Source organism: Lissotriton helveticus, chromosome 3_1, assembly GCF_964261635.1.
Source record: "Lissotriton helveticus chromosome 3_1, aLisHel1.1, whole genome shotgun sequence".
Classification (NCBI taxonomy): domain Eukaryota; kingdom Metazoa; phylum Chordata; class Amphibia; order Caudata; family Salamandridae; genus Lissotriton; species Lissotriton helveticus.
In genome coordinates, this window is record NC_136061.1 from 1830633093 (window position 1) to 1830660177 (window position 27085).

Here is a 27085-nt window from a genome sequence, read left to right on the forward strand (position 1 = left end):
GGAGCACTCCCTCCCTCCCACAAGCACTTTGAAGCTGTTGTATTTTCCACCAAACAAACTTACAGATAGGTAGCCATTTTCACAGTGAGGGTGTTTGTGGGAGGGAGGGCTGCACTACTACCCCCACCATGCTCCCTGTCCCACACACCAGCAGCATGGAGCACTCCATCCCACCCAGGAGCACCTGGAAGCCATTGCATTCTTCATGAAACAAACTTGCAAGTAGGTAGCCATCTTCCCTTGGCTGGCTGTTTGTGGGTGGGGGAACTGCATCACTACACACAGCACCAATTACATGCAATGCATCTATACCTGACATGTACGAGTAATTTATGTACCTCTGCATCATGTAATGAGGCACAGTATTGCACTTACAAAAAATAGTGAAGATCAGTCAATTGTGTAGTGTACAGACAGAGGATGACACACAGCTAACAGAATTCTTGCACAGTGCACAACACTGACAATTCTCCATCTAATCCACAGGTGATTAAGAACTCACTGCTTAGGACAACAACAACGACCAGCAGAGCCAGTCTCCACCCCCGGTACATGGACTCTCGGATGTAGACTCCTAGGATTCTCTGGAGGATGAGCTCTAGGCCGGCCCATCTGGTGTTCCAGGGAGCAACAGGTCCCAGACCCCCATCCTCCCCACATTCACGTCTGCTGCAACAACAACTGCACAGAATACCCCTGCAGTTACGGCCTGTGCCTCCACCACCACCACCACCACCAGTGCCACCTGCAGCACCTTCCCTGTCCCAGGGGATGACCAGCCCACACCAACAACTGTGGACAGCAGGGAGAGTGTGCATGGACCCACAGTGATGAGGCAACAGGTCCGTGGCAGCAGGGCAGGTGGGAGGGCCAGGGTCACCCCCAGACCTTAAGAGGTTGGGACACCATCCCTGGACCACTTCACCAGAGCCATCGGGGCCTACGAACAGGTCCAGGGACAAAGTGGCTGGTCTGAAGAACTATTACGCGAGCTCATCCTGCTGATTAGGTTCATCGACACCCACCTTGGACAAATGGTGGACCTCATGGGCCAGCAAGTGGCGTTACTGAGGGACAGGCCTGTGTCCCAAACAACACCTCCACCCCCCTCTGTTGTGCTGCAGGATGCCAGTGCCCCATCCTCCCCTGCGGCCACAGAGAGGGGTGAGTCCTCAGATGCTGCTGACCATGCAACAGGGCCCCCCACCCCCGGCCAAGCAACCAAGAGTGCGTCCAAAGAAGAGCCTGGGAGTCTCTGGAGGCAAAGCACCAGCCAAACACCTGTCACGAAGCCAGCCCTGATGGCAACCCTCTTCCCTACTGCATCGACTGTTTGGACTGTCCTTCCCCACACTGCCTTGTGAATGGCACCTGTCTGTTGGACTGGGTCACCACATTGATGTGGTGTCTACTCTTTCATCTCATTTACCATGACTGTCAAATCACTGCTCCATCACCACCTTCATGTAAATCTACCCGCACCCCTCACATGTCAACTTTGTAAATGAAATACCTTACACACTTCAATTGGTTCAGTTTTGTCTTTAGTGCAATATTCACAGTGTTCAAAATGTCCATAATGTATCCAAAAGATGTACAGTATGTAGGCCTGGATAATTTCAAGGCTCCTAGGGAGACATAACAGAACAACAGACACTGGTGTGAGTGTGGCATCACAGACAGTACACTACACCAACCATCTACATAAGTCAACAGGCAGACAACACAATGTGCAACAAGTGTCAACAAACTGGGTCCATACACGTTCACAGATGAAATGTCACTGCCACATTTCCACACACAGGTAACTTTACATGTGCCTGTCTGTACCATCCAAACGTAGCCCTTCACGACAACAGCAATCACACCAGACAATATACAAGGTTTACCTCGTCACCCACCTTCAAGTGAAGTAGTGGGTGATGAGCTGTTGACGCATGTCAACTCTTTCCTCTCCACTGTCCTCAACACTGGACTCAGGTCCTTGGGCAGGGGGGGGGGGGCTTGGGTTCTCATCATCATTCAGGAGCAGGGGTATCCCCTTGTGAATGGCCATGTTGTGGAGCATACAGCATGCCACAACGATCTTACAGGCCTTCTCAGGCGAGTATGACAGTGCACCTCCAGTCCTGTCAAGGCAGCGGAATCTTGACTTGAGCAGGCCAAAAGTCTGCTCAATGACACAACGGGTCCTGCCATGGGCCTCATTGTACCTGATATCAGCCAGGGTCCTGGGACTACGTAGTGGGCTCAGCAGCCATGGACAGCTGGGATATGAGGAATCACATAAGAATGACAAACACACATTGCAATATTGCACAGGCAGAGGCCAGCAGGTCACAAACACAGCACGCCATATTACTAGGCATACTCAGCCACAATCGAAGCACGCTTGGGCAGCAGATTTGCCATCATCTGGGGCACAATGTTGTGCCTCAGTATGTACGAGTCATGGGCCGAGCCGGGGAATCTGGCACACACATGCGAGATGGTCATGTCTGCCAGGCACACCACCTGCACATTGATCGAGTGATAATGTTTTCGATTGTGAAAAATGTGCTCTCTCGCCTGTGGTGGCACCAGATCAACATGTGTGCAATCACTGGAACCAACAAAATGGGGGATGTCCCCAAGCGGATAGAAGTCTCCCTTCACACCAGTCAATTCAGCTCCCCTGGGGAAATGTATTTATCTGTCCTTATAGATCATCATGGCTGCAAGAACATCCCTCAGCACCAGGCTGAACATGGGTTGAGACATCCCTGCAGCGCTGGCCACTGTCTCCTGGAAGGAACCAGTTGCAAAAAAAATGCAGGGCTGTCATCACTTTGTACGTTGGTGTGAAAGCTGTTGGGTAGTGGCGAAGAGGCTGCAGGTGGGGCTCCAACAGATCACAAAGGGTCTTCAGGGTGGTTCTGTTGAGGCGGAATTTGCGAATGATCGCAACATCCTCCAGCAGTGTCAAGTGACGTATGAGATTAGGCCTCCTCCTAGTTGAGATGAAAATGGATACATGTCAATGACAACCATCATGAGATGTCCTCAGCACATCCCGTTAAGGATGTCACGAAAAAAAAGACTGCCCTGAGAAATGGGTGACACACCAGGTTACATGGGTGGACGTTTGAGCCACACAGATGGCACACCTCTCTATTTACCATACACAAGTGCATCAAACAACACATAGGTCAATGTGAATGCACACATACTAAACCCCACATTTCGTATTGTAGCGTACTATCCAGCCAATGTATGTAAAATGAACATAACTGTCTCATACTCATCTGCTGTACCTGTCACCCCTCAATGCATCATGTAAACTTGGCACACATCCACAACACAATGAACGCAGTAGGCCACAAACTGTCAATTGTGTGTATGAGCAGATATAAAAGCACAAGTAAGTAACAACATCATTCAGTGAGACAAGCCTTGCTACCGCCTGGCCCCGGTGGTGTGTGTCCAGCACCACCCCTTAAACAAGTGTGGTAGTCATTAGCATGGAGACATGGGAAGATGGTGGTGGGCATGCTCTGCCACCCTACTCGCAGTAGCTACTGCCTGGCCCCGGCGGTGTGCCACCGCCGCGGGCCATTGCCTACAGCCAATGGGAACGATGATTGCTGTGGCATGATGCAGTATTAAAAATTGCGGAAGGCTGTTAGAAAGGCGAACCCGGGGGAGGCAGAAGGTGTCTGACTGACCACCCCTAGGTCTACCCCTCCTTCAGAGAAGGGACCGAGCGATGTCGAGAGGACTCCGACGGGAGGGCCCTCTCCTAGAATCGTACAGCAGAGTAACCACACCACTACAAATATACACCACACGTAGATAGAGTTTTCAATCTTTATCGGGCAATAAGTATCGTTTCAATATAAACAGCAGATCCCGAGATCTGGAAAGTCTCGTGACAAGGGGCAAGGTAGCGGGACAGTCTTATAGATGGTCGGTTGCAAGGAGACCCTACGCACAGCTCTCAATCCTCGAGCTGGGGGGTTCCGGAAGGTTGGGCCGCGGCAGCGCCAGCAGGCTCCAAGATGGTTCAGCGAGTGTGGACCGCGGCAGCGCCAGCAGGTCCCACGATGGTTCAGCGAGTGTGGACCGCGGCAGCGCCAGCAGGTTCCAAGATGATTCAGCGAGTGTGGACCGCGGCAGCGCCAGCAGGTTCCAAGATGGTTCAGCGATTGTGGACCGCGGCAGCGTCAGCAGGTTCCAAGATGATTCAGCGAGTGTGGACTGCGGCAGCGCCAGCAGGTTCCAAGATGGTTCAGCGAGTGTGGACCGCGGCAGCGCCAGCAGGCTCCAAGATGGTTACAGCAAAGATGGACCGCGGCAGCGCCAGCAGGCTCCAAGGTGGTTACAGCGAAGATGGACCGCGGCAGCGCCAGCAGGTTCCAGGTAGAGCAGCAAGGGGAGTTCGTCTCAGGGGCAGCCGTGACAGCGTCAGCAGGGCTTCTCGACTCCGGGATACAACTGCCGTCCTACTCCGGGGCTGGCCCAGATATAGGTCTGGAGTCCTTTGATGTCCGGACCCTCTCGCCTGGGGGTCAGAGGGGCCGGGATGATGGTGTCCAGACACCCAGCAGGGGGTGGGGCCAGCACTCAGGGAGGCCGGAGGTCGATCGAAACCAGGCATCCGGGGACGGTTGGAGAGCCATCGAAACTCCCCTCTCCTTGACTCTGGTTGAGTGGCCACTCTACCACCCGGAGGGTGCTTGGTGCCTCGATGGCGGGCTCGCTGGGGCCGTGGCCGCGACTGGTCCGGGACCACGTGTCTGTGACGGGATGGGCCCAAGATGGCGTCGGGCCTGGACTTTGGGTCCGGGTGGTCACCGGACCGGTAATGCTGGGGCGGCCCGAGTGTGCCGTGTCAGTGGTTGTGGGCCGCCGGGTGGCAGATCTGGTGGTTTGGAGGGCGTGCAGAGGTGTGCCCGAGGCTGACCCGGGCTGGATGGAGGGCCGATGTCGTCCGGGGCCCGCCATGCGGGAGGGGTAGGACCACGCCACGAGGCCGGGTCCAACACACGTCCCCTCCAGCTGAAGGCAGGGGAGAGTCACCCATCTTCTTGGGGATTCTCCTCGCCAAGGCGGAAGAATCTGGAGAGGCCGTCAGCGTTGGCGTGGTCGTTGCCAGGGCGATGCTCCACGGTGAAGTTCATCCCTTGGAGGGAGATGGACCAACGTAGCAACGTCAGGTTCTCGCCCCGCATCTGCATCAACCACCGCAGGGGCCGGTGGTCGGTCTGTACTCGGAAGTGGGTGCCGAAGAGGTAGGGCCGGAGCTTCTTTAGGGCCCATACGACGGCGAATGCTTCTCTCTCGATGGTGCTCCATCGTTGTTCTCGGGCCAGCAGGCGCCGGCTGATGAAGGCCACAGGAAGGTCAACTCCGTCAGAGTTCATTTGGGACAGTACGGCCCCAATGCCGTGTTCCGAGGCGTCAGTTTGGACGATGAACTCTCGGCTGTAGTCGGGGCCTGGAGCACCGGGGCGGTGCACATGGCAGTCTTCAGTGTCTCAAAGGCTACTTGGCACTCGGGGGTCCAGTGCACCTTCGGGGGTAGTCTCTTGGAGGTTAGTTCTATGAGGGGCCCCACAATGCTCCCATAGTCCTTTATGAACCGCCGATAGTATCCAGTGAGTCCCAGGAAGGCTCGGACGGCGGTCTGGGTGACGGGGGGCTCCCAGGCCTGGATGGCGTCGATCTTGGGTTGAAGGGGAGCCACTTGGCCGCTCCCCACTTGGTGTCCCAGATAGGTCACGGACCCTTGACCGATCTGGCACTTGCTGGCTTTTATTGTTAGTCCGGCCCGTTGGAGGGCTGTCAGGACCTTCCAGAGGTGGGTCAGGTGCTCGTCCCAACAGAGGCTGTACACCGCAATATCGTCCAGATAGGCGGCACTGAACTCTTCCAGCCCTGCCAGCACCCGATTCACTAGTCTCTGGAAGGTGGCCGGAGCATTCTTCATGCCGAAGGGCATCACGTTGAAGTGGAAGTGGCCATCGGGGGTCGAGAAAGCCGATCGTTCTTGTGCCCCTGGCGTGAGGCCGATTTGCCAGTATCCGGCCGTGAGGTCGAAGGTGCTGAGGTACCTGGCGGCTCCCAGGCGATCGATCAGTTCATCCGCTCGGGGAATGGGATGGGCGTCGGTCCTGGTGACGACATTCAGTCCCCGGTAGTCGACACAGAACCGCAGCTCCGGGGGCACCCCACGGGCGGCGGCCTTAGGGACCAGGACGACGGGACTGGCCCATGGACTGTCTGAGGGCTCGACTACCCCTAGGGCTAGCATCTTGGAAACTTCGGCTTGGATGCAGGCCCGGACTCGGTCGGGGACTCGGTAGGCTCGGTGCCGCACGGGCGGACTGTCCCCGGTGTCGACGTCGTGAACACACCACTGGGTGACTCCGGGGGTGAGGGAAAATAAGTTCGCAAATTGACCCAGCAGTTTCTGGCAGTCCTGGCGCTGTTTGAGTGTCAGCGCGGGAGAGAGGGAGACTCCCTCGACGGAGCCATCTTTCTCAGAGGTGCTCAGGAGGTCTGGTAGAGGCTCGGAGTCGTCCTCTGCTCCGTCATCGGTAGCCAACAACAGGCTCAGTTCGGTGCGGACAAAGTGGGGCTTGAGCCGATTGGCGTGTAGGACCCGGAGGGGGTTCCGGGGGGGACTCCATGTCCACTAGGTAGGTAACGGGGCTCTTGCGCTCCACCACGTTGAAGGGCCCCGTCCATTTGTCCTGGAGGGCGCCGGGGTCGACCGGGGACATGACCCAGACCTGCTGGCCCGGCTCGAATTCAATGGACGAGGCATTTTCATCATACCAGCGCTTCATCTCCTCTTGACTGGCCTTCAGGTTGGTTTCGGACAGTTCCCGGAACTTCCGAGTCTGGTTGCGGAGAGTCAAGAGGTATCGAAAAACATCGGGCGGAGTATCAGAGGCGGCCAGCTCCCAGCCTTCCTTGACCAGGCTGAGGGGGCCTCGCACCGGGTGTCCATATAATAGTTCAAAGGGGCTGAACCCCAGGGACTTCTGGGGTACCTCCCGGTAGGCGAACAGGAGGCATGGCAGCAGAACGTCCCATTTGCGCCGGAGGGGCTCTTCTAGGCCCTTGATCATTCCTTTCAGGGTCCTATTAAATCGCTCCACTAGTCCATTCCCTTGAGGGTGATACGGGGTGGTGAACTTATACGCGACCCCGCACTGTTGCCACAGGGACCGCATATATTTCGATATAAAGTTTGTGCCCCGATCACTGACGACCTCTCGGGGGAAGCCGACTCTGGAGAAGATCCCCATTAGCTCCCGACCCACTTCGGGGGCTGTGATAGTCCGTAGGGGGATAGCTTCTGGGTAGCGGGTGGCATGGTCCACCAGGACGAGGATGAAGCAGTGCCCCTGAGAGGTTGGAGGATCCAGGGGCCCCACGATGTCGATCCCTACTCGCTCGAAGGGAGTGGTCACCACGGGAAACGGTTGGAGTGGGGCCTTGACTTTCCCCCCACTCTTTCCGCTGGCTTGGCAGGTCGGACAGGTTCGGCAGTGGTTGTACACATCGCGGCGCATCTTCGGCCAATAAAAGTGGGTCACCAGGCGGCTGTAGGTTTTGTCCTGCCCCAGGTGCCTGGCGAGGGGCACATCATGTGCCAGGTTTAAGAGAAAGTCTCTGAAGTGGAGGGGGACGACTAGCACTCGGCCGGCCCCCAGCTCGGCGATCTTTTGTTCACTGTACAGGAGGTCTTGGTCCCAATAGATCCAGTGGGACCCCGAGGAGTCTCCTGTGGTTTGCGTGGCGGCTTGTTGTCGGAGTCCCTCAAGGGAAGGACATGTCTTTTGTTCCCGACGGAACTGCTCGCGGGTGGGGCCCCCTTCTTGGCGCCACTGGGCTAGTTCGGGAAGGGGCCCGAGCTCGGGAAGTTCTTCATGGCTGGGGCCCCAGTTCGGGTTCGGCCGTGGCAGTGGCGGGTGGCGGAGGTGCTGGCCATTCAGGTTCTTCGGGCAGATTGTCTTCGGTTGGGACGGCGTCCCGGGTGGACATGGATCGGGTCGTTACGCAAACCCATTCAGGAAGGCCTAGCATCCCCAGATGCTCTCTTTGCTCGATTTGTGCCCAGGGGGAACTTTCCAGGTCGTTCCCTAGGAGGCAGTCCACCGGGGCATCGTCTCGGACGGTGACTTTCAGCATGCCAGACACTCCTCCCCACTCGAAGGGGATGCGAGCCATCTGGTACAGGCTCTCGGAATTGTCCGCTGACCGGACAAGGCACAGAACGTGGGGCAAGATTTGTTCTGGGGTCACCAGATGGCAGCGGACGGCGGTTATGCTGGCCCCCGTGTCACGGAGAGCCTCGGCCCGGCGTCCGTTGATGGTGACCCACTGGCGGTACTTCTGGGTGTTGATCGGAATCTGGTCTCGGGGTATCATGTCTTTGTCACCCAGGGAGGCGAGGCACATGGCCGCGGACTCCCATTCTTCTGGTTCCATAGGGACCACTTCTTCTTCATCCTTTTCTTCGCTCAGAGCAGCTGCAGTGATTTGTCGACCGGGGGGCCTGGTGGTGCCGGGCCGCTGGTTCATGGGGCAGAGAGGATCATTGGCATAGTGACCCAGCCGCTGGCATCTGTGGCATGTAACGTTGGGGCGTGGCCCCGGTCGGGCTGGATGGGCCCCCCTCGGGCTGGAGGCTGGTGTAGAGGAGGCGGGCGAAGACCCCGGCGGGAGGTCTCGGCCTCGGCTGATGCCAGACCCGCCGCCTCGCGGCCGGTGGTTCCCCGGGGACCCTCCGTATTCTCCTGTGGTGTTCCGGTGGACGCGGTTGCTTGCCCACCGATCTGCTTCGACCGCTAGCTTTCGCGGCTCGGTCAACTTGCTGTCAAGGAGGTGCTGTTGTAGTTCAATGAAGCAGTTGTTGGAGAGGTGCTCCCATAACATCAGGTCGACCAACTGCTGGTTGGTAGTGACCTGACTGCCTTTGACCCACCCCTCGAAGGCTCTGCTAAAAAAGTTCACATATTCTACCCAAGTGGTACCGGGGATTTTTTTACAGTCTCGGAACCTCTGCCGGTACATTTCGGGGGTGAGTCCGTAGCGCGTGAGTAGGGCCGTTTTCATGTGTTCATAGGAGGTCATTTCGGTGTCAGGGAGTTCCAGCAGGGCGTCCCTCCCTTCGTTGACGAACTTTCCCCACAGGCCGGCGCCCCAATCCTTCAGGGGCACCCGATGGGCGGTCATGGCCACCTCGTAGGCTTTGAACCATTGTTGGATATCATCGTTCTTGTAGTATTCTTTGACTACATCTTTCGGTAGGTGAACCTTGGTGTCCACGGGAGGGGCCGAGGTCTTGGCCCCGGCCGCGCTATCTTCGTTGATCTTGGCCTTGATTTCTAGTTCTCTCAGGCCTCGTTCGTGTTCATATGCTAGTCGTTTTTCTTCGAGGTCACGTTGTCTCCGTTTCTCTTCTAGATCCCCCTCCAGCCGTAGTTGCTCGAGGGCTATCTTTTTCACCGCTAGCTGGAGTTCTCCGTCTAGCCGGAGTCGTGCAAGCTCCACTTCGTGTAGCCGGTTGCGCTCTCGAGCGTCTTCATAGATGAGGTCCGCGTTTAGTGTTGCGGTTCTTTCCCCCATCGGGGGTGCGCTGGTTTCCTGTTGCCCGCTCGGGCCATTCTCCTCTTGGGGTGGTCTGTCTCGGGTTTCCACCCAGGCTTGTAGGGCCGATTTGAAGTCCTCTTTTGTGCTCAGGCCAGTGGTAGCGATACCCATGTCTTTACAGAATTGTTTTAGTTCTTTGTGGCTGTATTCTTCTATCTTCTCTTTCTGGAATTCGGCAGGTAGGTTGGTTCCTTGGGTCGTCATGGTCTCTGTGTGTTTTTCCATCGTAGCGGGTAGATCACTCTCTGTACGATTTTGCGTCAGCTCGGATCGCAGCGCCTGCCACCAATGTTAGAAAGGCGAACCCGGGGGAGGCAGAAGGTGTCTGACTGACCACCCCTAGGTCTACCCCTCCTTCAGAGAAGGGACCGAGCGATGTCGAGAGGCCTCCGACGGGAGGGCCCTCTCCTAGAATCGTACAGCAGAGTAACCACACCACTACAAATATACACCACACGTAGATAGAGTTTTCAATCTTTATCGGGCAATAAGTATCGTTTCAATATATACAGCAGATCCCGAGATCTGGAAAGTCTCGTGGCAAGGGGCAAGGTAGCGGGACAGTCTTATAGATGGTCGGTTGCAAGGAGACCCTACGCACAGCTCTCAATCCTCGAGCTGGGGGGTTCCGGAAGGTTGGGCCGCGGCAGCGCCAGCAGGCTCCAAGATGGTTCAGCGAGTGTGGACCGCGGCAGCGCCAGCAGGTCCCACGATGGTTCAGCGAGTGTGGACCGCGGCAGCGCCAGCAGGTTCCGAGATGATTCAGCGAGTGTGGACCGCGGCAGCGCCAGCAGGTTCCAAGATGGTTCAGCGATTGTGGACCGCGGCAGCGCCAGCAGGTTCCAAGATGATTCAGCGAGTGTGGACCGCGGCAGCGCCAGCAGGTTCCAAGATGGTTCAGCGAGTGTGGACCGCGGCAGCGCCAGCAGGCTCCAAGATGGTTACAGCAAAGATGGACCGCGGCAGCGCCAGCAGGCTCCAAGGTGGTTACAGCGAAGATGGACCGCGGCAGCGCCAGCAGGTTCCAGGTAGAGCAGCAAGGGGAGTTCGTCTCAGGGTCAGCCGGGACAGCGTCAGCAGGGCTTCTCGACTCCGGGATACAACTGCCGTCCTACTCCGGGGCTGGCCCAGATATAGGTCTGGAGTCCTTTGATGTCCGGACCCTCTCGCCTGGGGGTCAGAGGGGCCGGGAGGATGGTGTCCAGACACCCAGCAGGGGGTGGGGCCAGCACTCAGGGAGGCCGGAGGTCGATCGAAACAGGCATCCGGGGACGGTTGGAGAGCCATCGAAACTCCCCTCTCCTTGTCTCTGGTTGAGTGGCCACTCTACCACCCGGAGGGTGCTTGGTGCCTCGATGGCGGGCTCGCTGGGGCCGTGGCCGCGGCTGGTCCGGGACCACGTGTCTGTGACGTGATGGGCACAAGATGGCGTCGGGCCTGGACTGTGGGTCCGGGGTGGGCACCGCACCGGTAATGCTGGGGCGGCCCGAGTGTGCCGTGTCAGTGGTTGTGGACCGCCGGGTGGCGGATCTGGTGGTTTGGAGGGCGTGCAGAGGTGTGCCCGAGGCCGACCTGGGCTGGATGGAGGGCCGATGTCGTCCGGGGCCCACCATGCGGGAGGGGTAGGACCACGCCACGAGGCCGGGTCCAACAAAGGCGTGCTCCGCCACGGCAGAGGCGGTCATTGGATGCTTTTGAAAGATGCACCATCGCGGTAGAGCACCCCGGGCCCCTTCGGTGCATCACCTCCATGGAGCATTGCCTACTGCCAATGGGAGCAATGACTGCCGTGGCATGAAGCAGTTTTGAAAATCGCGGAAGGCGTGCTCCGCCACCGCGGAGGCGGTCATTGGATGCTTTTGAAAGAGGCAGACCTGGACAACCAATTGTTGCTGCTTGGCACCTAAGAAACGATCCCAGGGGGATTGGGAGTGACCCACACATTTCTACTGCTCACAGAGCCTGCTGCCTGGGACCCTCTCCTGCTGCTGCCTCCAGAACCTGCTGCCTGGGACCCACTCCTGCTGCTGCCTCCAGAGTCTGCTGCCTGGGACCCCTCACCAACCACTTCCACTACAGGTGGTCCATGTCCACAGGGATGGCAAGGACAGAGAAGATCCGTGCCAGTCCATTCACAAGTGAGGAGCTGGAGGTCCTGGTGGATGAGGTGCTCGCACAGTACCCAAGGCTCTATGGTGCCCCTAATGTTGTAGTAAGTCATCATAAAGGGAGGTATAGGGGGGGGGCAGATATGTAGTTGTACTGCTGCAGTATATGCCTGAGGGTGTGGGGTTGTGTCATACACTGACAAACATGATGTCTCCAGGGCGAAGGAGTGTGTGTGTCCCAATGTTACGGTTTTCCCTGCCTGCAGTTGTATGTCTGAGTGTAGTGTGTTACATTGTCAGCTATACAGAGCCATAGGATGTTGGACATGCAGTTGGCAGGACAGTAATTGTTCAGCTGATTGTTTCTGTGTGCCCCTGTTGTCCGACTCAGTGTGAACCCAGAGGCTATGCCCAGTGCACGCCCACCAAGACGAGATCACAACACTGCACTTACTGTGTCCTTACTCTTGTTCATTCACACTGAAATACAAATATGCACCATCTCAGCCCTGTAAAATTGCACATGACCACACATGCGTAGACGGATATTTTGTTTGTGAGTTCATGTACCCCGGTGCCACACACATGACATACACATATGTTCACAGGACATGCTCATTGAATGCTGCCCAGTCATACACACAGTGATTCTACGCACAGACGTAGGTCGATATGTGATGTATGTAGTGGCCAGACATGCATAGGACTGGAGATGTGTGCAAGCCACAGAGGGGGTTCAGTGCAGTCATCCTGCATGTGTGTGAGATTATCAGGGAACCTGTACGCCCTCATAAATGCATGCAATCACAACTGCTTGGCCCATGCAGAGTGCCCTTGTGAGGTGTACCCCAGTTTGGGATGGAGGGAGATTACATTTGGTAATGAGTCTGTGTCTTGCTACTGTACTGATAGATGTTGGTACACGACACTGTGTCCCTGATCATTTCCCCTTCTTTTCTCCCATGCCTGCAGCTCACAGTACACCAGCGTAAGGCCGTGTGGAGGGCCATTGCAGCATAGGTGCGAGCCCTTGGGGTATCTAACCGATGACGCACCCACTGCCACAAGAGGTGGGACGACCTCAGCCGGCTGGCAAAGAACGTGGCAGAGATGACCTTGGGGCTGCTACCACGCACTGGGCGTTTGGCAAGGCGCAGCATGATACCACTGATGGGCCGTATCTTGGCAGTGACTCATCCTGAGCTGGACACACGTCTGAAGGAGCATCGGCATCAAGGCAGGGGTGAGTATTTGGGGAGGGTGACTTTGGCTGGGAGCGGATGGATGTGTACAGGGTCTGTGGCAGCGGTGGCCCATGTGATGTTCGTGGGGTGGTGCTGTGCTGTGTCATGTGAGTGGCTGCTGGGATGGGTGCTAGTGTCATGCATTGGGCCAAACTGGCCTTACAAAGGTGATCCTCCCTGCTGTGCATTCCCATAGCCAGATGTGTTAGGATCTACATGGTCATTCAGCATTGGGATAGTGTAGGGAATCTATTAGGGGGTGAACAGCAGTGTCCACTATCTGAGTGTGACTTCATGCATGCACCATGATCGTTGAGGCCCACACATCTGACAACAATGTGCCCCAGAGTACCACATGGTGTTTGGTATGGGCTACATGCCATTGTGGACTTTCATGTCCTAATAGGTGCGTGTGTTGTCTCCTCATGTTCCCTCAAGGTCTGTCAGTGGTAATAAGTGGTGTGCCCACACCATGTCCCTAGGTGTGGGCAGAGCAAGTTGTGTATCTGCTACACTTCATCCACGGTCAGGGTGCTGTGCTGTGTAGCCTTAACATGGCTCAGTCATGGCAGATATTCAAGGTTACAGGCACTGTTGTGGTCTATGTAGTGTGTTGCTGCAATGTGATTGCATGGTGTGGTGGTCACCATGTTGATTTGGGCATCTCCTGTATTGCATTGATTGAATTGCTTTTTCCTGCTGATGACACTAACCCAACCCTGCATCTCTCTGTCATGCAGAATCGCCAGTGGACACGGAGGAACAGGAGCCGGAAACCAATGGTGGCGAGAGTAGCACTACAGCTGCACAGGAGCCCAGTGACACAGAGCTCACCAGCGCATCAGAGGGGGACCTGAGTATGCAGGAGGAATCCCTGCCTGAGATACAAAGTACTATATCATCTGATACCAGCGGTGATGCATCCATGTTGGCAGGCACAGGGAATGGGGACTCTGCATCATCTTTTACCACACAGCGGCCAGTGGCCAGCCTCCCATCCACTTCCTCTGGTGCTGCCCGTGTCCGAGTCAGTAAGAGGGGAATGAGTTAGATTCACACCTGGCACCGTTGAGCCTGCACCTGTCCCCCCTGCTGCCCTCAGTGCTAAGTCTGTAGAGCTCCTGTGCCAGCTTTGTGTGGGCCAGACAGTCCTGCTCAATGCCTTCAGTGACCATGACAAAAAGTTAGGTCAGGTGGTTACCTACATGGAGGGCATACACCGTGACGTGGGTGGGCTGCACCGTACAGTCCAGGCTTTGTCGTCCACAGTGACGTCTGCCCTTCAACAGGCACATACTCCCATTCCTGCTCCAGTGCCTTTGTCCACCCCCAGTCAGTGGCCACATCGGATGATAGTGACCACGGTTCCCATGCGTCACAGTCACGATACAGCACAAGAAGCACCCAGCAGAAATAACCCAAGCAGGCCCGCCCACAGACACCATCCCCACAGAAGAGCAGAGCCACCCCAGAATGCCAAGACAAGAGCCCGTCAGGGAAAAGTAAGGCTGAAAAAACAATGAAACAGACATCAGGCTCACATGCCTCAGAGACATCTCCTGTTTCTAAAATTTCACGCAGAGCTAGGCGTTCAGTGTCTATGCCCACTGAGGAGGTGTTGTATGGCAAGGGTATACCTAGGAAGGGCTCAGGCCCACATTCCCCCGCCACATCAACTCCAATTCCAAGCCCAGTGAAGCAGGCAAAGGAGGGCACTGTAGGGGGGACACCTGGCAAACAGGCAAAGAAGGGCACTGTAGAGGGGACATCTGGCAAACAGGCAATGAAGGGCACTGTAGGGGGGACACCTGGCAAACAGGGGAAGGAGGGCACTGTAGGGGGGACACCTAGCAAACAGGGGAAGGTGGTCCAGAGGCATAGCCAGACAAAGCGTTCTTCAGGATCCAGCATGTCACCAGAGGGAGTGCCATTGTCTACACCTGATGCGGGTCTGTTGGTGTGTGTGCCTGTTGTGTCATCACCAGTTACCAATGACCCCAGTACAGGGAAGGCATTTCGAATTCCCAAGAAGTGGAAAGGCACCCCTCTAACCTCTCCCACCCACACTGTGTCACAGGTCTGCATGACTTCACCTCCACGTGCCACTACATCACCTGGTCCAAACAGCCCTCCATCTTGCCAAGCCACTGATAGCCCTACATCACCTGGGCCTTTGTCTCCCCAGTCAAGTGGTCCTTCTGTCCCCAACACGCAGCCAGCTCCAAGTCTGCCTGACAGCCAAGAGTGAGTGGTAGTCCCCCTCAAACACACTCACTGTGCAGCTTCTCATGTCCTGACTCTGCACTTTGCTATGCCCACTTACCTTCCAGTTCTGCCCTTGCAGCTTCTCATGTACTCACTCTGCACTTTGCCATGCCCACTGGCCTTTTCATTCACTGCTGTTCTGGCCTTGCCTGTGCAACTTCTCATGTCCGGACTCTGCACTTTGCCATGCCCACTGGCCTTATCATTCACTGCTGTTCTGCCCTTGCCTGTGCAGCTTCTCATGTCCTGACTCTGCACTTTGCCATGCCCACTGACCTTCCTGTTCTGCCCTTGCCTGTGCAGCTTCTCATGTACTCACTCTGCACTTTGCCATGCCCACTGGCCTTGTCATTCACTGCTTTTCTGGCCTTGCCTGTGCAGCCTCTCATGTCTTGACTCTGCACTTTGCCAAGCCCACTGGCCTTGTCATTCACTGCTGTTCTGCCCTTGCCTGTGGAGCTTTTCATGTCCTAACTCTGCACTTTGCAATGCCTACTGACCTTCCTGTTCTGCCCTTGCCTGTTCAGCTTCTCATGTCCTGACTCTGCACTGTGCCATGCCCACTGACCTTCATGTTCTGCCCTTGCCTGAGCAGCTTCTCATGTACTCACTCTGCACTTTGCCATGCCCACTGGCCTTGTCATTCACTGCAGTTCTGTCCTTGCCTGTGCAGCTTCTCGTGTCCTGACTCTGCACTTTGCCATGCCCACTGACCTTCCTGTTCTGCCCTTGCCTGCACAGCTTCTCATGTCCTGACTCTGCACTTTGCCATGCCCACTGGCCTTGTCATTCACTACTGTTCGGGCCTTGCCTGTGCAGCTTCTCATGTCCTGACTCTGCACTTTGCCATGCCCACTGGCCTTGTCATTCACTGCTGTTCTGGCCTTGCCTGTGCAGCTTCTCATGTACTCACTCTGCACTTTGCCATGCCCACTGGCCCTGTTGCTCTGCTGTGTTGGCCTATTCCCTGTGCAGACTCTCTTGTTCTTGCTGTGCCACCTGCCATGGACACTGGCCCTGTTGCTCTGCTGTGCTGGAGTCTCCCCTGTGCAGCCTCTCATGTACTTGCTGTGCCACCGGTCATGGACACTGGCCCTGTTGCTCTGCTGTGCTGTACTCTCACCTGTGCCATGGACACTGGCCTTGTTGCTCTGCTGTGTTGGAGTCTCCCCTGTACAGCCTCTCATGTACTTGCTGTGGTACCTGCCATGGACACTGGCCCTGTTGCTCTGCTGTGTAATACTCTCATCTGTGCCTTGGACACTGGCCATGTTGCTCTAATGTGTTGGAGTCTCCCCTGTGCAGCCTCTCATGTACTTGCTATGCCACCTGCCATGGCCACTGGCCCTGTTGCTCTGCTGTGTTGGGGTCTCCCCTGTGCAGCCTCTCATGTACTTGCTGTGCCACCTGCCATGGACACTGGCCAAGTTGCTCTGCTGTGTTGTACTCTCACCTGTGCCATGGACACTGGCCCTGTTGCTCTGCTGTGTTGGAGTCTCCCCGGTGCAGCCTCTCATGTACTTGCTGTGCCACCCGCCATGGACACTGGCCCTGTTGCTCTGCTGTGTTGTACTCTCACCTGTGCCATGGCCACTGGCCCTGTTGCTCTGCTGTGTTGGAGTCTACCCTGTGCAGCCTCTCATGTACTTGCTGTGCACCCTGCCATGGACACTGGCATTCCTGTTTGGAGTTTGCCTGTGCAGATTATCTTGCATATGATCAGCATTTTGTACCTTGCTCTTGTCTACTGTTGTTCTACTGTCACATCTATGCAATATGTGAATAAAGACAGTTACTCCTGTTGTCTGTTTTGTCAGTGTCCTTTCTGATTAAAGATATTTTGGTGTGTGCATTTGATTGCCTGTGCCCCATGCTCTATGTGTCACTTAAACATTGCCAAGCTCTTTGGCCGCATCACATTTTTAAACAGGGCTGACAGGGTCTTCAGTCCATTCAGACACTGATACTAGTGTTATCTGTGATGGGTATTTTACCTGTCATGCAGTTCTCTTTTTAGTGGTTTGCTATTGTTGGCCACATTGTTCACATGTCAGGTTGGGAGACACTGCCAGCACAGGGTGTAATGCTGTGGACAGGTGTGCATGAAGACTGGGCAATGGCATCATGTATGTGTGTTATTCCTTTATATGTGTGCAGCTGTATATGTGTATGGTCATCTTGTGTTGGCCCTTAGTCCTGGTCGCATGGCCTACATGAGATGTGCGCTCTTGGGTAGTCAAGAGGTGTGCAGTATGAAGGGTGTGACTTTGTAGGGGGTGTGGATGTGTGTGTGCCCCTGGATTGTGAAAAACACACATGCCCTGTGGATATGGTTGTATGCACATGTGTGAGTTGTCTGTTTTGCACTGTGCAGTGTTTTGGTGTGTCCATGCTGTTCCCTCCTTGTTGTTTTAGTCACTTATGAGTGTGCAAAGTGTGTGATTTGCACATCAGTGTTGTGTTTGTTTGATCATCATTGTGTCTTGAGTGTGTTTGTGTAGACTGTGTAGCCCTGCTGCTCCACACTGCCATTGTGGTTGTGTTTCTCATACATTGCAGGCACGTGGTGCCTTTTATCCTCCTGTATGGCATCGTGTGTGTGGTGTAATGCCATCCCCTATGTGTGCCACTTATGCCTACCCATTGTGGATCTGCACTCCCTCTATTTGTGTATGGTACACCCCTTACATGTCTACTACTGACATGCAAGTCAGTTAACTTTGATGTCAGCTTTCCCCTTGGTTTACATGTGTGTGTGCCTCCCCATCACTTCATTTGTGACACTGTGCTTATGGTGCAGTTCTTGGGCCAAGAGTGATGTTCCACTATGGACATTGCCCCCAATGGTTTATGTGTGATGTTCTTGTGCTATTAATCAGTGAGGATTGCTCATGTGCACATCAGCTGTGTGTGCTGCCCAGTGCTCTGGTCAAGATGGTTCTGCTCTTGTATCCCAGAGTGGTGCATCTGTTGTTGTTGTGTTGGATGTTGGCTGTGGTATTGCTTCACTTTCTGGGTGTGTATCGTGTTTGTGCTGTGCTGATTTGTGTTGTGTGTTTTGATGTTGTGTCAGCCATGTCTGTGTGAGACTGTTCTGCTTGGTGTGCACACACTGCTTGTTGTGCATACAGTGCTGTGTGTATGTGGCCTTGGCATTGCCTGATATGCATCCCCCGATGTCCTGTAGTGTTTGTTCATTTTTGATTTTATGTGCATCTGTGGTTGGTTTCATGTGGCAGTGTAGTTCTGTGATGGGGCACTTCTTGTGTGATTTGTGATATGGTGTGTGTGTTTTGTTCCTGAGTGACGAGTTTGTGCACTCCTGTTATGTCTGTGCTCCCATTGCCTTTCTAAAGTTTGGTTGACAGGGTATGTCTGTTTCTGATGGTGTTCTGTGTGTGTTTCTGTAGTGTTTGTTTGTTGCTTTTGGGCAGGCATCTGTTCAGTGTGTGTGTGTGTTATGTTTGTGGCTACACCCAGGGTGTGTATTTGTTTGTGTGTGTATGTACTGGCAAGTATTGGCAGCCTTCATTGTGTGTGGCACTGGTGTTGTGTGTTCCTTGTCAGCCAATCCTGCAGTGGCTGTCTCCCTGGTTGTTTGTTGTGTGGTGCAGAGTGTGGATTGTGATTGCTTGTTGCTGTGCTTGTTGCTTGTTGCTGTGCATGGGGGTGCACAGGATGGGCACTTGGCCTGTGACTTCATGGGGTGTGTTGATATGTGGTTGGGGGTGGTGTGTCCCTGTGGTCTTTGTGCCCTGCCTTGGACTTGCCCAGCCTTCTGCATTGTGTGCATGTGTTGACCGCTGTGGTGATGTGACCGGGACCGGGACGTTGGTGCAATTTCGCGGTCGATGTGTGTCCAGGATGCAGTGGGGCAGCCGGTAGTGGGAATTTCGTTGCACACACTGCATCGCATTTGGTGATGCAGTGTGTGCAACGAAATTCGTTTTATTTATTTTTATGTTTACTTACCTTTTAAAGTCCGTAATCCATACTTTTTTTTTTAATTTAACTGAATTATTGCTTGCTCGAAATCTATTATTATTTTTTGTGGGAAGTAGTTTTCTGTCTGTTGTTTTATTATTGTAAGGAGTTCTATGTAGGTAGTATTTTGTTTGTTGGGGAGTAATGTGTACATGAAGGAAATGTTAGTTTCTTCATATTCGCCATGGATGAAATAGAGTTGATAAAAGGGCTTAGGGCAAATTTTAAATGTCCCATCCATCATCCATGTTTCACATTTCTTTAACTTTTGAATGTTGGTGTTGGTGGCAAAGATGATTATTCTTTTTTCATGGCTTTTATTGTCATAAAGAATGAATTTTTCATCTTTGTGTGTGACTGTGTATTCTTGTAAAATTTCGATTTCTGCAAGAGTTTGGGTGGTGGGTGGTGTTTGAGCAGTAGATCTTTTAGTTTTGGCTATTAGGCATTTTAGAGGTGCTATGGAAGGTAATTGTCCTGTTACATGTTCGGGAACCCTAGTTAGTATGTTTGTTAATATTTGGGTATTGGATTTTTTGGGAGCTGGTGCTTGCTTCTTTGATGGTTTCTAGAGCATCTCTTACCTCAGTTTCTGTGAATATGGGGGATTATTGTGTTCCCTAAGATTAATAACATTTGTTTCTATTGTTGTTGCTCTCCCATAGAAACAATTGGAGTAGTATTTATTACATTTCCAATGGATTTTGTTTTCGGTTATTTTCTCTTCCGTATAAGTAGAGCCCATGTGGCACAGAAGTAGTTTTGCTTTTTGTAAGGAGATGAACTTTGCCCCTTCTGTCATTTTCTTTTTATATCTGTGAATGTAGTTATATATATGTATTTATTAGTTATTAAGGGGTCGATTCTGATTTCGGCTGGAAAAGGATTTTCCCGACACAGACCCGTCACATTTTCCGACCGAACCGTACACAGCCTTCCGAATGGCTGAGTACGATACAATGCTTTAAATTTACAATCGACTAGGCCGTAACTTTTATGTTACGGCTGAGTCGGCTAGAAAGGAGCCTGACGTGATAGACTTATATGCGCAAGATTCGAGATAGCCAAGCGTCAACCCGACGCAACAGACACGTATGTAAATGGCTCCATGTAGCCAAGCATTAACACAACACGACAGACTCGGACGCGAACGATGCCACATAGTCCAGCATTAACACAACCCACCCAACACGTACACGAACAATTCGACACAGCCAAGTACATACACGACGCGACAAACACGTACGCGAACGACTCCACGTAGCCAAGCATTAACATGACACAACAGACTCAGACGCGAATGATGCCACATAGTCCAGCATCAACACAACCAAATAGACACGTACGCAAACAATTTTAAACACCCAGGCACATACACGTTACGACAGATACGTTCGCGAACGACTCCATGTAGTCACGCATTAACACGGCACGACAGACTCCGACGCGAACAATGCCACATAGTCCAGCATCAACACAACCCAAAAGACACGTACGCGAACGATTCGACACAGCCAAGCACATACATGACGTGACAGACACGTTCGCGAATGACTCCATGTAGGCAAGCATTAACACTATACAACAGACACAGACGCGAACGATGCCACATAGTCCCGCATCAACACAACCCAATAGACACGTACGTGAACGATTCGACACAGCCAAGCACATACACGACACGACAGACACGTACGCGAACGACTCCATGTAGGCAAGCATTAACACGACACGACATTAACACAACCCACAAGGCACGTACGCAAACGATTCGACACAGCCAAGCACATACACGACGCAACAGACTCATTCACGAGCGATGCCACATAGCCTAGTTTGAATGGAACAGACTTGGACAAAACAAATAACACAAGAACAAGCATCATGTGCCATCAAAACGACTTACATAATAAAAAAAATGCAATAGAAACAGAAAAAAGACTACCAGTAAATGCATTATCATCTCCAAAAAAGACTACATTTAAATATTAAGACACACCCACAACTCAACCTATATAAAGGGAGCACAAACTTCCCAACACCATTTGCTACTTCGACAGACATGCAAGCAGGCCACACTACTACACAGACAACTCATCTACCCACCACAAACACACACAACTCATCCACCACAAAACCTCCACACAACTAGCACGACTGAAACATACCTCCAATCCCACTCACTCACCCTCACCTTCACACACACATACATCTCCACCATCACCACCATGCCCCCAAAGAAGAATCCAAAGTTCTTAGCTGCTGAGTTGGAAGTCATGATAGATTAAATCATCCGAGTTGAGCCGCAGTTATTTGGCCCCTTGGCCCAACAGACTTCCCAGTCCCAGAGAACCAAGATGTGGGAGAGGATTGTCAACAAAGTGAATGCCCACTCACCTACCTTGAGCACAAAGAAAGATATCCGGAACCGGTACTATGATGTACGCAGGAGGGTTAAGAAGCTGATTGCCAGAGAACATGCCCTGAGCTACAAGACTGGCGGTGGGTGTCATAAACCGGTGTGTTTCACCACCTGGGAAGTGAAGGTGTGAGACCTCCTCCAACAGGAGGCCATAACTGGATTAGCTGGAATACCAGAACCTGGTGAGTACATGTCCAAAGAGTCTAAAATTACCTCAAATACACAGCCACAGACATCACAGCCAGACATCTTGAATGTAACTTAGTACTCACTGTCATGGAACCATGGAACATGCTGGCCCATTTGGTCTGGGTGGGAGGAGGAGTGGAAGCTATGACTACAGCCACCAGCACCCACTTGTCACACACACACACACCCCACTCCCACAATAACACACCTGTCACCATGCTGTCCCTGAGAGTGAATGCAAATGCTCTGTCAATATGGCTACACAGGGGCATCATGTACTAATTAGGAAAAACTGACAGCCAGTTCTTGGCCTACTCACACAACTACAGGCCATAACTTTAGCTGTACATTCCACACACTGACAGGTAAAGATTAGTCACATGTGCCCCTACTGTGCATGCTACAAATGTGCGTGGAGGACAGAACACAGTCCAATTAGCAGTCACACCAAATAACACAAACCACACACAATAAAAACATACATCAGGGACAATGCCCATCTGACAGTAGATGTGAGGTGCAATGCAAGATGGCTGACACTCTTGTGTTGTGTCATGTGTACAAGGCATTGTTGTGTTTTGCATTGTATTTCAACATCAGTCAGCGGTGTCAGCATCCTTGAACTACACTACCCTCACTGTCATAGATCCTCTGTCAATGATGAGTAAGCTGGTCTGTTTGCCATTGGGAAGAGGAGTAGAATTCTTCGCAGCCTAACTCAAGCACTAGACACATTGTACCTCACAGCTCAGACCATGAAAAGGCAACAGTTCATCCTTGGGAAACTCCTCTGTCCATGGAGAACAAGTAGATTGTACATGAAGTGAACATGTGCAAAAGTAAGCAGCAACACAATGTACTACATACAGATATTCACATGTGTGCAAAGTGATGAGAAATATCAATACAAATATGTCTTCTCACATTTGTACGTTTACAAACCCTGCAAAAACAACACAGGCATAACACTGACCGTGTTGTTAAATTGCAGAACATCACAACGCAAAACATCACACAATTGTGCTGTAGGCTCTGCGCAAGATTACAAACTGATATAATTGACCATTACAAGTCCAATGTGTGCAACAGTAGGGAATGTCAGATTACACAAATATCAGATTATACAACAACTCATGTTAGTGAATCCCCTACTGCATGTCAATGTATTGACTTGTGTTTCAATGGACTGCCATGTAACAATGCCTTTGTCATAACAAACGTGTCACAATTGCATTCGATGTCACACATGTGATGTCATTGATGGTTCACATCAACACATTCATCCAAGCTGAATTGGTAAATGCTGACACAGAATCAGGAGAGTTAGTTTGTATGTCACCTCAGCAATCTGACAGTTACAAACATGCACAAAGGCAAGCTCAGATGCACAAATCTTGCTAAACATCAGAATTGTCACAGTATGTAAGTCATAGTGAAAACACTGATGCCATGCACAGTGTGTCACTTGGCAATCAATTTCTTAGTACAGCCACGGATAAAAAAGACATGCACATTGATGCCCAGAGCCGGACATGCACAGTAAAGCACATACTTACAAAATCCAAATGTTCCATGAACAAATATCCCAGTGTCTATGAGGACTGATCAGTATAAATTTGAAGGAAATGCTACATTATCCACAACATCTTCACATTTGTCTGTGTATGACACCGTAACATGTGAAAATACACAACTAACATTGTGTCTCTCTTCTACCCACAGGTACTTCTGAACCGAGGTCAGCATCTGGACACGATTCAGAGTCCACCAGCACCTCCAGCACTATCAGACACTGAGACCTCAAGTGGGGATGACTCTCACATCTCCTTGGACGATGTGGACCAACATGGCACCTCCGGTGTGGGTCAGCATGCGGCACCAGTATGATCACCAGCCACCACTCCTGCAACATCTGTGAACATCCAGATGCCCAGGATCCCCAAGGACACACTGAGGCAACCAAACCCTGGGAGCACAGGAACACAGCCCACTCTGGAGTTGGCAGGAAACACCAGCCCTGTCAACAATGAAGGAGGACAGGATCTGTCAGTTCGTGCAATGCCAGGCAATGTCCGTGCAGGTAGGATTAGGAGTGGTGTGAGGGTGCGTGGTGGGAGGACACGTCCCACAGCTGGTGTCAGAGATCAAGTTGCAACGCATATATGATGTATATCGCGAATGCCCCGGAGACTTTGGCTAGGTTGTTGGGTTCCTCAGGGACATCAAACATCAGCCGGCTGCACAATTTGACCGGATGGACGACCATATGGGCCGTATGCACCAACACATGGACCATATGGACCAACACATGGACCTGTTGACCAGTTGGACATGGTGTCCAACTGGTCAAAAATAGACGATCTCACAGCGGTGCTTAGGGACATACTCACATGCCTATGCCAGATAACTACCAACATTACCCCACCTCCCCGTGTGCACTCCACACCTGTTGCATCAACATCTGCAACTGCCACAGTGAGGGATGAGGAGTTTGGCGGAGAGTCCCCTCCACTGTAGCAGCCTGATACTGAGGGTCCCCCCTCCTAAGATGAGGGGCCTTCCAAGGAAGACTGGCAAGTAAGAGACTGATAGCCATGCATCCCCCCAGAAAGTAAAGAAATGCTCTGGATACCCTCCATTGTGTGCAAAGCATTCAGTTTGTTGAGAGTCCCTGGACTCTCTCACATGGGATGGAGTGTTTTAAGTTGGACTACTTGCTAGAATTACTGTGGACTTTACTCGGCAGATTTTCATCTAACAACACTTCTTACTCCTCCATGAACTTTGGATTCAAAAACTTTGGAATGCAATTAGCCTTAACTGTTCGATTTATCATATTCACATTAATACAATCATAATCACACAATCCTTGTGTCATCTGTGAATAATACACTGTACCCACAATTATAATAATGATCAGCACAACCTTGCACTGTCTCCAAATGAGGTGCACGAGTTCTGCGGTTGGGATTATGCACATACAGAACTATGCACAATAAAATAGGCCTTTGTTGAAGGATGGTTGGACATTCCTTGCACATCAGAACCCACAATCCAAAGAGCCACTACCTCTAGTGTCTCATTAGCTTTACAAAACATAGATCCAGATACACAATGATTCTACCACCCAGAACACAGTACTATCAACAGTACTATCAACCTCTCAGAGTCGCGGTAGCAATGCACACCTTCTCGCTCACTCACTCATTATTGTCATCGAAAATATGATGCAGAGTCTATGTAAAGTCTACAATGTCATGTTGAAGAAAGAACAATCTCTGTCCGTTGTCCTACAAAGCAGTATATGAGCTCGATTTATCATATTCACATTAATACAATCATAATCACACAATCCCTGTGTCATCTGTGAATAATACACTGTACCCACAATTATAATAATGATCAGCACAACCTTGCACTGTCTCCAAATGAGGTGCATGAGTTCTGCGGTTGGGATTATGCACATACAGAACTATGCACAATAAAATAGGCCTTTGTTGAAAGATGGTTGGACATTCCTTGCACATCAGAACCCACAATCCAAAGAGCCACTACCTCTAGTGTCTCATTAGCTTTACAAAACATAGATCCAGATACACAATGATTCTACCACCCAGAACACAGTACTATCAACAGTACTATCAACCTCTCAGAGTCGTGGTAGCAATGCACACCTTCTCGCTCACTCACTCATTATTGTCATCGAAAATATGACGCAGAGTGTATGTAAAGTCTACAATGTCATGTTTAAGAAAGAACAATCTCTGTCCGTTGTCCTACAATGCAGTATATGAGCTCGCACAAATGATATTCAAACAATAATAATTTCCACATTTCCATAGAAGACAAAAGGTGAAAAGTGTTTCTATGAACAATGTGGAAATCACCATCCTCCATGTGATGGTGTCATATTTATCATACTAATGAAGATCTCTATGCCAAATCAGGTGATCTGCTCACCTTAGAAACTAGGGGTACTGGTCCCAGCAAAGGCACAGCAAAGCTTGTGTTCGTAGAAGGTAATCTTCCTTCTGTGTAGATGAATCCCCTGTGCATCAATGTAATGCAAGTATTTCTCTTTTGTATCAAAAAGTGTACCATTTCATGGAAAAACAATACGTGCTGACTAGATCTTCCATTACAAAGAATCTTGATGTTAAACCTTGTGGCGCAGCGCTTGAACAGTACCAGAATGATCTCATGTGGACTCAAAGGCATCTTGCACAACAAGCAGAGAAAGAATGTGCGCAAACATGTAAGACACATAGCTAACAGGAACAGCATCGTGTTGACCCACACACCAGCCAAAGGAGCCTTTGAAGGAAAGACATAGTACAGTCTTAGATACAACTTGCTATGATGACATATCCAATAATTGACTCACTATTGTCCATTGTACATTCTGAACCCAAGCTAGGAGTAATTGCATCAATGTAGTGGTGACCAACAACAATGACCCTGTAAATTAGCATACACACACGAAGGACAACATAGTGGTCTACATACACACATCCCACTTAGAAAAGCCATTATCAAACATCTTTGCATACTTACACTCGTGTAAAAAAGTTGTTAATGTCTCCTGACATCCACCTCCTCCTCCTCGTCGCTGGCAACGTTCCCGAGGCCTGGATCCTCCCTTGATGGAGGCCATTGGTCCCTGTCATCGTGGATGAGCGGTAGCTCATTCCTCACAGCCAAGTTGTGAAGCATGCAGCACACGATTATGATCTTGCACACCTTAGCCAGGGAATATTGAAGGGCACCTCCTGTCCGGTCCAGGCAGCGAAATCTGGTCTTCAGCAGCCCAAATGTGTGCTCTATCACCCGCCTGGTCCGCCCATGTGCCTCATTGCAACAGACATCAGCTGGGGTGACCGGGTTCCTGAGTGGTATCAGCAAACAAGGCATGTTGGGGTATCCAGAGTCTCCTACATTTATCAAATTTAAAAGATCATTTGAGCAAAATCAGGGTACAACATGACAGACAATGTACACACTACTGAAACTGACAAAATGACTCCCTAACAAGCCAGGCACGCTCATTCCTGAGCTGGGACATCAGCTGGGGTATCCTACTCATCCTCATTATGTATACTTCGTTGGCAGATCCCGGGAAACGCACACATACATGGGAGATGATCTGGTCTGCCAGACATACCACAAGGGCATTGATCGAATGAAAGTGTTTACGATTTCTGTAAACCTATTCATGGGCTTGTGGTGCA